This window comes from Diprion similis, chromosome 12 (genome assembly GCF_021155765.1).
Source record: "Diprion similis isolate iyDipSimi1 chromosome 12, iyDipSimi1.1, whole genome shotgun sequence".
NCBI lineage: Eukaryota > Metazoa > Arthropoda > Insecta > Hymenoptera > Diprionidae > Diprion > Diprion similis.
Window position 1 is genome coordinate 9261654 of NC_060116.1, and position 14595 is coordinate 9276248.

Below are 14595 nucleotides of genomic sequence, written 5' to 3' on the forward strand. Positions count from 1 at the left end.
TATATATATATTGATATATATATATATATATATACAGCCAAGTGTTTTTCCTCCTCCGACAACGTACACGGCTAGGTATAATTACGAGTCGTACGTAACATGTGGTTTATGTTGTGATTGTGTTCTCGGTAAAAGTGCGCGTACGGAGTTTTGTTTTCTTTTTTGACTCTTTTGTTTTTCGTTCGTTCGGATATTCATTTCCTCTGGGTGGTGGTCGTCAGGACTTATCTGGGCAAATATTTTTCACACGGTTGTAAGACCGTTGTTTTTGTCACCGATATTTGCCGACCTCTGCACTGCAAGATTGATCGGTAAGTTTGAGCTTGAATATATTTGACGAGCGAATTTTCCCCCATATATACAGTGTAAGTTCTCGGAACTTTCGTTTCCTGCACCACTCAGCGGGTATTCAAATCACCCGCACGCCTTATTCTGGTACCGGGTTTTCCGCAAGTTTCTCTCAACGATTCAAAAAACCGTTACGAAAGTGCTTTCAATTGAGGCACACATCCAACCCTTCGATAGCTTTGTTATTCAAATATCTCTCGCGTGCTCGCACAGCGAAAAAAGTGCGAGATATCCAAAACTCGCGAGTTTCGCAACGTCTATATATAACAAAAACAATAATGATGATATATTAAAACAGGCGGGATGACTTTTCCTCGTTCGAAAGGAACGTAAATTCGTTCCAAACTAAATCGCTAATTGCATCCGCAGGGTTCGTTCGTGACTCTGTGGAGGGATTCGAATGTAAAGGGGCGGCAGTATCGCGGGCTGCTTGCCTCCACCCCCTCCTCCTCCCCCCCCCCCCCTCCCCTCTCTTTGGTTTAATCTATGCAAATTTGGCGATAAGAATGCAAAACCTTAGAGCAAAAGCGTCGCGGTCGAATCGCCCTCACGCTACAATATTTTAGTGTAATACGGTGTCCGGAGTTATTGGTATCAATCGCTTATTGTTGAGATTGATAAAATCAGCTCGCGCGTGTTTTTCGAGGTAACAATTAGGCCCGTGACGTTTTTAAAATGGCGGTTAGGGAGAAAAAAAGAAAGAGAGAGAGAGAGAGAGAAAGAGAGAACCGCGATTTCCGACCGCGTTACGCAATGATCCGCGCCATTCATTCTCCTCCATTCATCGGCGCACGCATTATCATTCCGCGTTTTTACTCCGCACGAGGCACGACTTCACCGCCGCCGGAGAAGTAAGAAGCAAAAGAAGCAAGTCGAGAAAGGACGGAGAATGAACGGTGAGGAGGAATGCAAGCGAGGCTGAGGGAACGGGAACGAGAGGAACAAGAACTCCGGGATCGTGGCAGCGAGGCTTCGCTTTACGAGTCGTGATGCAGCCGCACGGCGCGGATCTTCGATTCCGAACAGCTCTTATTATGCGAGATCCTTTTATTTCAATATGGCGTCTCGCGGTTCGTTTTTCGCGATTTTAGCGCTTCGTTGCGGGTCGCCTGCCTGTCAAGAGTTTCTGCAATTATAATGCAAGTACCGCGCTTTGCGAAACGCATAATTCGCGAATCCACGTAGAAGAGAGGCCTGAAGGAAAAGCTACATGCGGTGAGATTGGGGGGGGGGGGGGGGGACTCGCGAATTCTTCTCCTTCGTCGCGGAACCTGCTCAACCGCTCTGGCTGCACGTGCGAACTTTTTCCGCCAGCTTTAAAAAGACAAAGTTACGGTTTTCATAGAGAAAATTCATTCCCGATTATACCTACAATCGCGTTTAGGATTGTCCGGAATTTATATCCACGGAAAATAATAATTCATTGGGATTTTAGTGTGATGATATATATACACAGAGATGGAAAGAATTTTAGCTGTTGGAGAAAGAATTTTTATTGCAAAAACAAAGAATTTGTCAATTAAATTTTCTCTCAAATGTTCTTGCTGTCCTGTATATATTATAATGCTGAAATCTGCTTGCTCGGGAGATTATTTTTTCAGCGTGTTGTGGAAGGAACTTGGAATAGTTTAGAAATTTTTCTTCTACCTTGAAAAATCGCGGACAAGTTAAGAAGTTCCGATGTCGAATTTTTTCCATCAAATTCAAGCTTGTATCACAGTTTTAGCGAAAGACTCGAAAGCTTACCTGTATATATGCGTAACTATCATAGTTACGAATAAGAAATTTAAGTATATCAAGTAGATTACTCTAGGCATTCTGAAATAAACAAACTGTAATTTGGAATGGTTAATTACATTTTTTCCGTCATTATTTCAACAATAATTAACGGTCTAAAGATGTGTACATATTTGACTAAAAACAACTTCGGAACTGGAAAACCTGAGAAAGTAAGGGGATTTCACGATACAAACTTAGTGACAACGAAGTCAGGATTATCCTCCCGATTTTCCTTTGGCAGGTAGTAATAATAATTATTATTCGAGTGATAGCGAGCTTGAGAGGCACGCTGCATAAGTGCGCGACTACCGCAGCATATACGGAGGCTTTTAGGCAGCCGTATGGAAGAGCGATTACTGATTAGAGTTTAGGCGCGGGTTTATTCTTCGGAGTAAATAAGTTAACGAGTATATTTACACTGGCGTCAAGCTCTCCCAAGTATGCGCAATGCGAGTAACACGGACCTTGGAGGATCAGGCAGCGGTCATTGTAAGCGTTGCGTTTCGAATCGAGATGCTGATCCCCGGACCCCAATTCAACCAGGACGGCATTCTCACGTCAAGTTTTCTTCTTCCTCTTGACTCTGAGTCTTCCAATTGGTCGTTTGGACGAAAGTTACGTGCGTGTATCGCTCTCTCTTTCTCTCTCTCTCTCTCTCTCTCTCTATATATATATGTATCTCTCTTTCTCTTTCTCTCTCTATCTCTCTCTCGGACCCGTTGCAATGTGCGCTCAAAAATTACCCGCAACAAGATTTATCTCATTTAAATGAGGATGTGTACTATCCATAGGGCTAGATCCGACATTGTGGTCTCTTTAAACTTCAGAGAGAGAGAGAGAGAGTGGAAGAGTGAAAGAGAACCTCGTACCTAACTGCGACATGAACTGCGCTTGAAAGCTACGAGTGCAATGAAGCGTTTATGCAGCTCGTTGCACGATGCTCTCATAATCATCTGCGTTGGATATACAACGCTTACATAATAACCGAGCCGTTTATTGTTTACTTGGTAAAATAACCCCACCGACATTTTTACGACTCGAAATTAGCCCGGACAGATTAACGTTTCTTACGACAAGATATTGTTGTCATATTTAGCTGATGGATCTTGCTGAATGGGATAATGAATTTTTTTCAAAATATTCCTATTCGTGTGAATTCGCATGTGGGATAAATAATTGGTAAATTTGTCGGATATTCAGGCATTGCGGAAAATATATATTCGAGCCGTTTAATGTGTAAATTGTCGCCGGCAAAAGTCCCAGTTTTATTAAGTTTGGTATTTGAAACGGGGAAACAAATCGATCTGGCCCCTTTTTCAAACACGAGAGAGTTCATGTTCACCGCACCCTCGGTGTTTTATGATGAAATTCCTGATATTCATGCGATACCGTGCGTATTATACCGGCAAGAAGAGAAGAATTTTTTAGCCAGTTATGAAAGGAAGGGTTCGAGTCAATTTAGTCCCCTTCCTCCCTCCACCTTTCTTTCCAGCTCCGCAATTGCAAAAAAAAAAAAGAAAAAGAAACGAAGTAACAAAGTTTAAAAAACCATCTATATTATAAATATCTCAAATTCTTCCATGACTTCTCAATGGCTGGAAATTTGCGTTAAAGAAATTCAGGAAACAGTTGAGATTGTTTCATCAAAAAATATGCAATTTTTCAACGTTTTTTTCTTGTAAATTTTCTCGATATAAAGTCGTTAAAGGTAAATCGGACGACGAATGGTGAGCAGCACAGAATAATTCCTGGAGGTATAATTCGGAAATGTTTGATTAGACGTGAACGCTATCGTCCTTTCTCATTATCCTTTCACCTTGAACCAACTGTATCTGTTGACCGAACTTAGAAGGTAATCACAGGACCGAATTAAGCTACGAACTCGGTTAATTAACGGCTGGGCAAGGGTTAAGCCTTAGGGAAATTACGAGGCGAGGATACCATTTCTGCAAAAAGTTGTAAGGAAATTCCCATTGCAATAGTCTTAGAAGAAAGAAGAAGTTAAGACGAACGTTTCCGAATTACCTGATTTTGAATACGAATTTTTACTCCGAATTTTATTCGACTTTATTTCATTTTACTTTACTTGTTAAAAAATCGTTCACGCGGCGCGTTTTTGGCCCAGCCGGCAAACGACTTTCGTCCCATATTCTCGACGCTCTGCGCCGCGCCGAGCGGGGTTGGGGCGAGTTATTTGCCATAAAATTCCGTAAGAATCGGTATAAGTGACTCGGGTTTGACGCGTTTATGGGAGGGTGATTTGAATTTTAGATTTTCATGGATCATATGTATATTAGTAATTCCTGACAAATGATCGTTTTCGGGTGTAATTCGAAGCCTCGGATCTGCGTGTGCCTGCGTGAACCTAGAGAGAAAGTGCGTCCCGGAGAGGGTAGTTTGATTTATGGCTCGTATTTCAGACAGACACAGTCGCTCATATCTCGAATGAAAATCTGAAAGCCGCTCTTTTGTCGGAATGTAAGAGCTGCATGAGAGCGAGATTGAAGGATACCGAAAGAAGAAGAAGAAGAAAAAGAGTGCAGATTGCGGAAAAGATTTCAAACTTATTCACCTGTCGTTAAAATCATTCCGGATGTAAATTCGTCTCTCGGTAATGAAAAATCCAGTCGCTTGGCGCGGTGTGTCGTCTGCTGTATCGCTCGTCGACTTATTAAACCTGGATGTGCAGAAACGGGAGAGAAAAAGTATCCGGACAAAGAAAATTGAAAATTGCTTCTTCACCGTTTCGCGGAACGGCGAACAAGATAAAACAATTAGGCGTTCTCACCCCTGCAGCCGGAGAACTCGAGGTACCCTCAAGGTACGCGGGGATAAAAAGAGGGAGAGTCTATATCCCCCACCCTTGCCCAGGAACATTACGCGCACCCCTGAGGGAAGCTGCAGGGAGTGAATTTTATGGCCTCCCACGGAGGAGGGCGCGGATAGTTTATGTGGGAAGAAGGGGGCGCATGGCACCTCACTTTTGGAGGATCCGGATCGGCGAACAGGTGGAATTTGATATTGGCCTTGCGTGGCATCGACCCCTATAATAATGCTAGCTGCTGCATCTCGATTCGATGAAGAAATATGGAAATACTCGGCTCGCGACGTTTCTCAGCTAGACGACAGGAACCCCCGAATACACCTCACATATATATTACACACGTGTCTACGTGTAGGTGTGTACATACATGTATACATACATATAATATATATTACACATATACCTGAGATCTAACCGTTTCATAAATTGAAATTTAAGACTTTTGTGCTGGATGAATTGCATGAATTATTCAAAGATACCGTATATATATATATATATATATATATATAGGTATACATCTATATACTTATATGTAGTGTACATATATACGTATTTCTCTCCGGATCTTTACGAATTATAAACGTACTCCGTCAGCCTCTGTTTCACTGGAACACTCGTTTGGGAAAAAAATATCCTGATCGTGCCTGTTATCGGCAGGGTAACAACTTGTTCCGATAATGTTAACATCGTTATCTCTGTAATATCGCGGCTTTGGGTTATACGGATGAAACTGGAAAATATGTTGTATTTTAATGTCTGAGTTAATCCCACCGGCGTGACTTTATCAAGAGTGCATATCGAAAAACTACTTGACGCTCGTTTGATTCCTCTGTTTTATTGAACTCACAGGTATAATAATCAAACAAGCGCAAAGCTTAGTACTCGGTTTTAGTTTCGATGCGGAAATCCTTTTCCCAACTTTAGTACGATGGAGTATAGTGTATTGTACATAATACATTTGTGTGTATATTCGATGGTTCGTTGTTAATCCCGTCCGACTGCAGCAGTTTGCTCTGATATTTGTCCGTGCATTAAATTTGTATTTGAGCTTTGTAAATATCGTCTCGAACTGCTAATTGAACGATCGAAACTGCCAGCTGCCAGACGTAATAATGCGAACCCAGTTCCGATCTGTGTGGGGAATATAAAAACCGAAATTCGAACTGGCTTTTTCTCTTCTCTAGTCTGGAACCGAATATATGTAAGTTATCGTGCTTCGCTGACAACAAGTATTTTAGAACAAGTTTAAATTTTCAATTAAACTTGAGCGGTGAAAATATCTCCGATTTTCGATCGAAGATCGCACGAAGACTATCGAGTCTCGAGTTGCTTCCGCTAATCAACAACGATCCGACTAATCTAACGTCTCGGGGAATATCGGCGAACGTTGCAGTTTCAGAATCGCTCTACGGGTGAAATCTTAGTCAGCAACGATCAGCGACAGGCGAGATCCGCGACCTAAATTTGAAAAGGTAGTGCATAGTGGCTAATTTTTCCTAGAAAATCAGCGTCCGGATTCAGGACATGATGCTGCAGGATCGACGAGGTCAGGAGCGGGCTTGCGGTCGGTGCATGTGGCGCATCTCCAACACAGACTCACGCCCACCCACGTATCCTGGCGATATCGCGGACCCATTTTCCCCAGCATCGATGCACCGGGATAAACGTGATTTGACGAGACGACGAGGGAATCGGAATAAAAATGGGAAAGACTAGGAAGAGGATGGGATGGAATGAGGGGGGAGAAAGAGGGAGGAAAATATGGACCAACGGGCATTGCAGCAGATTTCATAGCGTAGGTACCTGCAGGATTTCGCTCGTCGAGTACGAAGATGAGACAAGAGATAAAATCGGGCGTGCATTTATCATAATTCAGTCGAGAGTCGCCATTTTTCTTTGATGCCCTGCGGTCTGCTGGGTTGGTATGATGGTATACCTGTGCCTCCTGCATCTTTGCTTGTACGTTATATCGGGCCCGCGGTCCCTGAACGGAATAAAGAACGCCGGGTATAAGAGACTCGTGCCCGATCTTTATCGGGCAGAAAAACATGTCCCTCCATCGTCCCGCGTACGTGTCGTGCCTTGGACAACGTCAGGAGGACCCGGTTTTACCACTCGACGAGGACGAGGAAGAAGGACTCGAGACGACTCGCGGACGCGCGGCGAGAGAACCTCGATGTCGTCGAGGGACTTCCTCTTTCCTTAAACTACGTCCCGCGGAAAGACGAGTTTTATTTATTTATTTGTCCAGGTGCGCTTTGCTTTGCGCGATTTCGATGAAAAAGCTCGATTGCCTCAGTTCGATAGTATTTTAGACAGATACTCTTTAACTTTCTGTTTCTTTGTTTGTTTAGAGAAAAAATGGAAGTTATTGTTATCACCCCAAAAATGAAAAATTGGATTTTTACTAGATATCCACGTTTTGAAGTTTGGAGAATCACTTCCAAAGGGTTTCACATGGACGTCTCTGTGTGTGTGTGTGTGTGGATCAATCGATTTGAACGAAAATTGGTATGTTGAGGTTTTTTGGGTGGTTGCTCACGAATCCAGAAAAGTGATCCAAGATGGTGGAAAAAAATCCAAAAATATTTTATTTTGGTAGGAATTGGTAGGCAGAGGTTTTTTCAGTCACGGGTAACGAATCTAAGATTGGATTTGCAAAGTTTACGATGCTGGATCTGTTATAGTGGTTCAAAATGAAAAAAAAATCGTCATATTTTCAGGTAACGTAGTATCCGAGAACTTTAAAATCGTTAACCACGAATCTGAATTTGTAGTTCGAAATTCGAATTGAATATTATTCTGTTTTTTCTCTATGAACTGTAGAAAACAGTCTTCTGAATGTAGTTATGCGTAAAATGAAATCGAACGAATCTACTAAATTTTCAACAATATTGATGCGATTGGGAATTAAGCATGTGTATAGTACACAAGATTTTCTATTTCATATAACTTGTACCTTTTCAAAGAAATCTTCGTAGCTCGGTTCTTGTAATAAATGTTATAGAAAAGAACAAAAGTTTCACTCACCGACCTTGTTAGGTCTGCAGATAAAATTGTTAATTGTACTTGAGGAAATAAGAGAAGAACGTTCGCTTCTGAAAAGTGAACAACGAAATGCTCAATCCATGCTAATAATCGTATACCATCGAATATTGCAACAACAGCTCTCCGAATCGCTGCAGCGACAACACGAGGAAAGAAATAAACCTCGCGAATTCCTTCGAGGAATAAGTGCGAGCGTGAAGCGATTCACGGGCTGAGAGTATGATTCATGAGTTGGGGAACTGCGTTATATGTATAATGCTTATCGGTGTCGAGGTACGGATAAACCGGCAGAGGCGATAAGTCGAGATTAAGACTGCGTAGATTATAATACATAAATCTGCACGACCGCACGGCTCTTCTTTTTTGAAAGTTTAAGCGAGAGATTCCAACGTTAATATGACTGCAGTAATACTTTCTATCACAGATTTTTTTCTAATTTCTGATAAGAGGGGTTGGATTTTACTCAGCTTGTGAATTATTATTATAGTACTCAAAGTAGACATATTCAATTAGGTGAAGCCACAAGTACCTAAGGTAATTTTTTCTCGACATTCCGTGTGAGTTGTGTCGCCGAGAATTCTGGCCAGCATTTCACAATCAACTCCTTGATTACTCGCACCTACTCGCTTCCTCTTCCACCCTTCTTCCCTCCGCTGGCACTCCTGCTGCCCTGGCGCGATCTCTGATTGTCTCCGGGGATTGTTTCTGAGAAACTGGAAAGGATCTCCGGCGGCATCCGGATCCCTCGGGGCTCGTGGGTGACTCGAGGTTGACACGGCGAGGCGATGTCAAGGCTGAAGGTAAAAACGGTACTTGGGGACTGCGAGAAACGTAAAGAACTCAAGCAATAAGAGTCGTCTCGGGTGCGGAGGGACGCTGAAAGACCGAGGAGGTGTAAGAACCTTATAGATTTATCATTAGTGGCCGTCGGAGAAACGGAAAGAGTTTATTAACTCACCTGGAAAAGAAATCTGTAGAAGAATAAAAAGTACGAAGGAGAAAAGAAAACGTTAAGAAATATTAAATCGGTGGAAAAATTTCAAACTGTCACTTGCTTTCCAATTAACTACATGAAAAAAAATGTATTTTAGCCGAATACCTCCGATTATTATTCACCCCGATTACTATTACAATACAGCCTGTTGAAAATTTTTCCGAAACTCACACATTTTGTGTGGCGTTCGCGGATGGCGGAACGAGAATTAACAAGTTTAATGAAGGGTTTATAACGAATCGCGACAGGTACTAATTCGATGTGGAATAATTTATTCCCGATTCACTTTCCTCGGAAGACAGAAAATTTTTGACACGACAATTCATTTCCCGATGATACAGGGTCGTAGGGTGGCGCAGCTTAGCATGGATCACATGAATTTTTCCTCCCCTAACTACAGCCGTTCTTCTTACTCCGGCCTTTCTGCAACCCCTGTAAGACTCCTGCATGGACCCCGAGGCTATTAAATCTCCAGACCGAGAAAAAAGTTCTTCCGAATTCTATTTGTCTTGGTCCAGATTCCGTCGTCGACGTCGCGCTGCAGCTGCACTTTACTTTCGATGCGCCCCGTTTTTATCTCATATATCCACGTCGCTCGGACACTTCCTCCGCTTCCGGTTCCGCCAACGACGTCTTTCGCCTTCCCTTTTACTCCAACGCTAATCGGTCTAGACACTGCCATCCCCATCCCCCCTCCTCCACCCCTTGGGGTGTCGCGACACTTTCTGCCAGCCCTTCGCCCTTTGCCAACGACTGACAGGCAATGGCCTACCGTATAGCTTCGCCAAAATGGACACCGACGATGCACTTCCATGCACTTTCCTCGCGTGCGTCCCTCGAGGAGACCGACGATGGCTTTCACGGTCGCAAAATGGTAATGGAAAGGACCTGTTTCACTTGGCTTGGCCACTCGACCATTTGATAACGAGCCGATAATATCGAGCCTTTTCAACTTTCATTACTTTAGTCCCTCGATATCGCAAATCATTTGCGAGTTGTAATTGTGTCTGTGAAAAGACTGATCTCTTCTGAAACGTTTAAGGGGGTTTCGCAGGTTAGAGTGGTAGAGAATTATCAATTTTGTTTAATGTTTTACTGGGAGTAGATTAACGGACGGAACAGGGTGAGCCAGAACCCATGTTAAAGCTACGAATTTTCAATTTAAAACACAAATAGTTTTTCAAGTTATCTTAAAAATTGAATCCTACGTATGTCCGTTTAGATGGGGTTCTGCAGGAAACGGTTGGCCAAACTGTAACCATGTTTGTAGGCCAACGAAATATCCGAAATACAAAAGTCAAAACTTTTTAAAATCGTTAATACATTTTGTAGGCTTGTATGCGACGGGTTTTAGATTCCAATTTTTGTTTTCTTAAAATTAATAAAAATGTTGCTGCAAGTCTGAAAAAAACGAAAAGTTCTGAAAAAAATTGCAGCCAACAGTCAAAGTTCAATTTAGCAAAAATCCGTTCCACAGAATCCGTTCTCTACATGATCATTTTGAAAAGACTTGGTTTTTATATTTCGAATATTCCGGCCGCCTGCAAACGTGGTTACCGTTTTGTCAATCGATTTCTGCAAAATTCCGTTTAAACAAGTGAAAATCGACAGGTTTTAAGTTCGTTTTTGTTCATTCTGTTCCATCTTGTAATCTAGTCACAATAAAACATCGAATAAAATAATAATTTTCCACTCCCATTGCTCGGACGAGAGTTTTCCAAAAATGTTAAAAAATCTGTGGGACATGATTTTATTCCACAATCACTGTACCTACAATTAATGCGAAATAGCAATTGCAGTTAGGACCAAGCAGCTGTTGCCCGTTGCGATTGTATGCAATAATTTTTGCACCTCGACAGCGAAACGGCCGGGTTACTTGATACCTTTGTTCCCGACTGCTGGAGTGATGCCTTTCGAAGACAAACATCGAGCAATGACGCGGCTCGGTTCAGCTGTCCAATAAATGGTACCGCGAACCGTTGTGGATAACAAGCTCGCATTCCTCTTAACCGAGACAATGCTGCCGGCTGCGAGGCGAGCTTAGATTCTCAGAAATTTAATCGTACGTGCTGCTTGCTCGTTACGCAATTTCGTATTGAATTCTTTTTTTGACACTTCATTGACTAGTTTTATAGCATTGAAGATTGAATAAATTGGGTGGGAATGGTGGTGGAAATCAGGATTTCGAATAATTCATCATTCGTTATTTTATTTTCACTTGTTTGAAATTTCGATATATCGGCCTTTCGCAATATTGATTCTTCCAATTTTTGATTCCCACCCAATAATAATTTCGTCGTTTGTTATCGAATCGTTAATTTATTCATCTTTTTTTTTTTTTTTTCTTTAATTCAACCTCACTCATTCAAAGAAATACTTTTTTTCATCGCGCAGTATCTTCATATTTTTATCTTGAATATCTGTGTCTTGAGGACTACTCGGTCAATTATAAGCTGGAAATATTAAAAATCCAGTAAGTTATGAATTTTTTAGTATAATGATCGATTTTCCGGTATTTCTTTGTTTTTTATTTAATATTAAAAATTTCATTTTGCTAAAAATAAATAACTCACCTTGAAATATGACAGTTAAAGATTATCCCGTAATTTTTTCAAATTTTTTTAATCGACATCTCCGTTTCAATCCAAATGAATTCGAACGAGTTGACTTTTCGTACGAAAAAAATTAGTTTGGTCATGTTCTGATTCATCGGAATTCTGAATAATTTTTATTTCGGTCTCGCAAGTCTGCAGGAAAGTTTACATAGGTATCGGTCAAAAATAAATCACCGAATGTGAGAAGCGTATATTGAAACGAATCTCAGTTCTCGGTACGGTTATTTTGACGCCCAAGAAGCATGTGCGTGGAATAATTAGGAAATACCAAACCACGGCCGTTATAACCAGCTTGAGTTATTACGTATTCACTGAGAAAATGTTGAATAATAATTAATTGAGGGGCTTATAAACGATGCGCTCGCAGGCGTTGTGTAAAAAAAAAAAAAAGGAAGGAAGAGGAGGAAAAAATCAAGAAGCATCCTTCCTCCAAGGTGAAGCAAAGCGACGAAAATTAGCACGACCGGCTAATTGGTCTCTGCTGACCAGCCATTCCCCCGATTTTAAAATTGAAAGTCCTTGTTCGCTGTCCCAAGGCACGCAGCTTTTTTGCCTGCAAAACAAGTCACGACGCACAAATTAGTTTGAAACGACGTCTCGACGGGTGAGCGTCGCGATGCGGAAGTTAGAATGTGCGATGGTAGAGAAAATTGAATTTATACATTTTTTTAAACTGGCTGGTTGAACAAAAATTCATAAATTCTTATCAATTTTATCATGCGATAGTTGGAAGTTGAGTACTTGACAGATTATTGTATTCGTCCAGTGCGATGATCTCTTTTAAAAATAGGCTACACAAAAAAAAATTTTTTTATTTACTTTGTAGGAAATATAGTATTTTAGAAGAAATAAACTGTCACGGAATAAAATCGAACGAATCTACCAGATTTTGAAGTAATTTAAAATAAATCATCGATATCTAAGTTTTTGATTAAAATTTTTATATTTTCTACTTTTATATTACAATAATAACTTGACAAATATTCAATGTACGTCTGCCTCCCAATAAAACTTATGAAAGGAGTAATTGTGTACGAAGCAACAGCTTTTTAATATAGGAAAAAGCAGGAACACGTATCATTTTTTAAACTTTGAACACTTTCGATGCATTCGAATATTATCAGCGATGCCCAGGGCTGTCTGCGCAACGTTTCAGGTACCGATTAATTGGCGGGAAAGTTCTCGGGACAGGTATGTGAACATGAAACAGGCATGCGGATCGATCTCGATCAGATAAACATGTGAAACCGTAGAGTACGCACGTATAATAGCCGCCTAGATACCGCTTGCATATGCTCGTGATTAGCCGTTGGCAAAAGTGATTAAAATTTTTTTATTCCTACCTTGTTTTTTGCCCTCTCATATCGAGTCGCTCTTATTGCAATTATCGGTGTGAATTCCCGAGTGGTATAAATTCGTGTGTTCAGGACGGACATCGAGCGCAGCAGCTGCGCACGATATAATTGTACGTGACATCGAAACTCGAGTAGCCGCTTGCACTGTACGAGAGTGCACTGATACGATCGATAATTTATCAGTTTTTAATATAACTAATTGGTAATTAGTAGCTCGCAAGTACCGCGCGTTTCATCGAAGCCCTCTTCTCAATTACAGAACCGAGTTAAGGGTGTTGAAAATTGCAACGAAGCGTAGGTTGAAAATTTATTTCACCTAGACGATAAAATCCTTGAAGTATTATTTCGCAAAAATGTGCGATTTGATCTGATTTTGCCGTTCAGGTGCTACACGCGCGTATATTTTCAAGCATATGAAAAAAAATGCACGCCACTCGATGCACAATCTATGTTTTCAATACATTTCACGTTCTCCTGGCAGAATTCCGTACCTACAGATTTATCGGAAAAATATTTTCACCTCATCTAACTTCTTTTCCCGGGTGTATGGTGCTGGCCTATTGACGACTGTAGAAAATGCGCTATGCGCTGCGCTAAGGAAATAATGCAGTGCGGTCGCACGTCTCTATTCCTGCACAGTCGAGTTTCGCTTTCAGAATATGAACGAAGTTTTAAAATGGAGTCCTTACTTTTTTCATTCTAGCTTTTTTTTTCGAAATGGGTTTCATTTTCAAGTGAAATTAAACGTCAGGTAGAGAAAGGCATCGAAAGGTTGTATTAATAAAAGATTTATTAATCTTCAAACTTGATATTGTTCGTTATACACAGAAGCGCTTTGATATTCAATCATAAACTGGCTCGAGGCATAGACCAAGAGAAAAATAAGACAAAACAAGTCAAGGAATTTTCGCGGACCTCAAATCAGATAGGATGAGTTATACTGCACATTCATTCGCGTACGTATAGTTTCATAATTCTTGTACACAATCAGGACTGAATGGAGGATAATTATTGTTTACTTACCGCGCATTTGTACCTATAGACTGCGTAGCCACTTGGTGGAAAAAGTAAGTAGATTTGCGAAGAAATCCCTGATAATAATCATAATTTTTTCTCCTTGTTCTTTCAGCTATTTTCGCGAATGTATGAAATGAAAGGTGCGAAGACGTCGCTTGCATTCTTGTAAAATTTCCGTGAGATTAAAATTCGCTTAAAATTTAATATTCACTTTGGAGCGACGAATCGATAACTCGATTAGCGAAGGGGGTATTGCTGTTACATTCTCGAGCACTCTCGACTAGATAATATCGCCTGGGAAGCTATATACCCGAGGACCGAAGTTAAGGCAGTCAGTCTTCTGCTCTGTATCGCTGCAGCAAGCATTGCAGGTATATATCAGCCGGAAGTACGAAGTGCAGACGCGTATATAGGCGGATGCTTCGCATTAATTAACTACGTTGGCGCATACGAATTAGCCGGCAAAGTAGAGGAAAAGCACTTTTCCCGCGCTTTGTACTTCTTCGACAAACCTAAATGTGTGTGCGTGCGTGAAATCATCTACACACGTGTGTGTTCGATGTTGAAAATCGCGACCTTTTTCCACTCCCCCTCCCCGTCCCTTCCGGAAGCCTG

The 14595-nt window shown here is 41.2% G+C and overlaps 1 protein-coding gene across 2 annotated transcripts in view; it reads left to right on the forward strand.

Moving 5' to 3' along the window:
• The first annotated feature begins 280 nt into the window (after window positions 1–280).
• Window positions 281–14595, forward strand: part of LOC124413602 (protein slit) — a 195567-nt gene continuing 181252 nt past the window's right edge. Inside the window, exon 1 of one of the 2 annotated variants that reach the window (XM_046894318.1) lies at window positions 281–311. The gene's annotated coding sequence lies outside the window, so the exon portion shown is untranslated. Of the gene's footprint in view, window positions 312–12773; window positions 12787–14595 lie in introns of those variants that run through there. The other variant, XM_046894317.1, reaches the window with a different exon arrangement.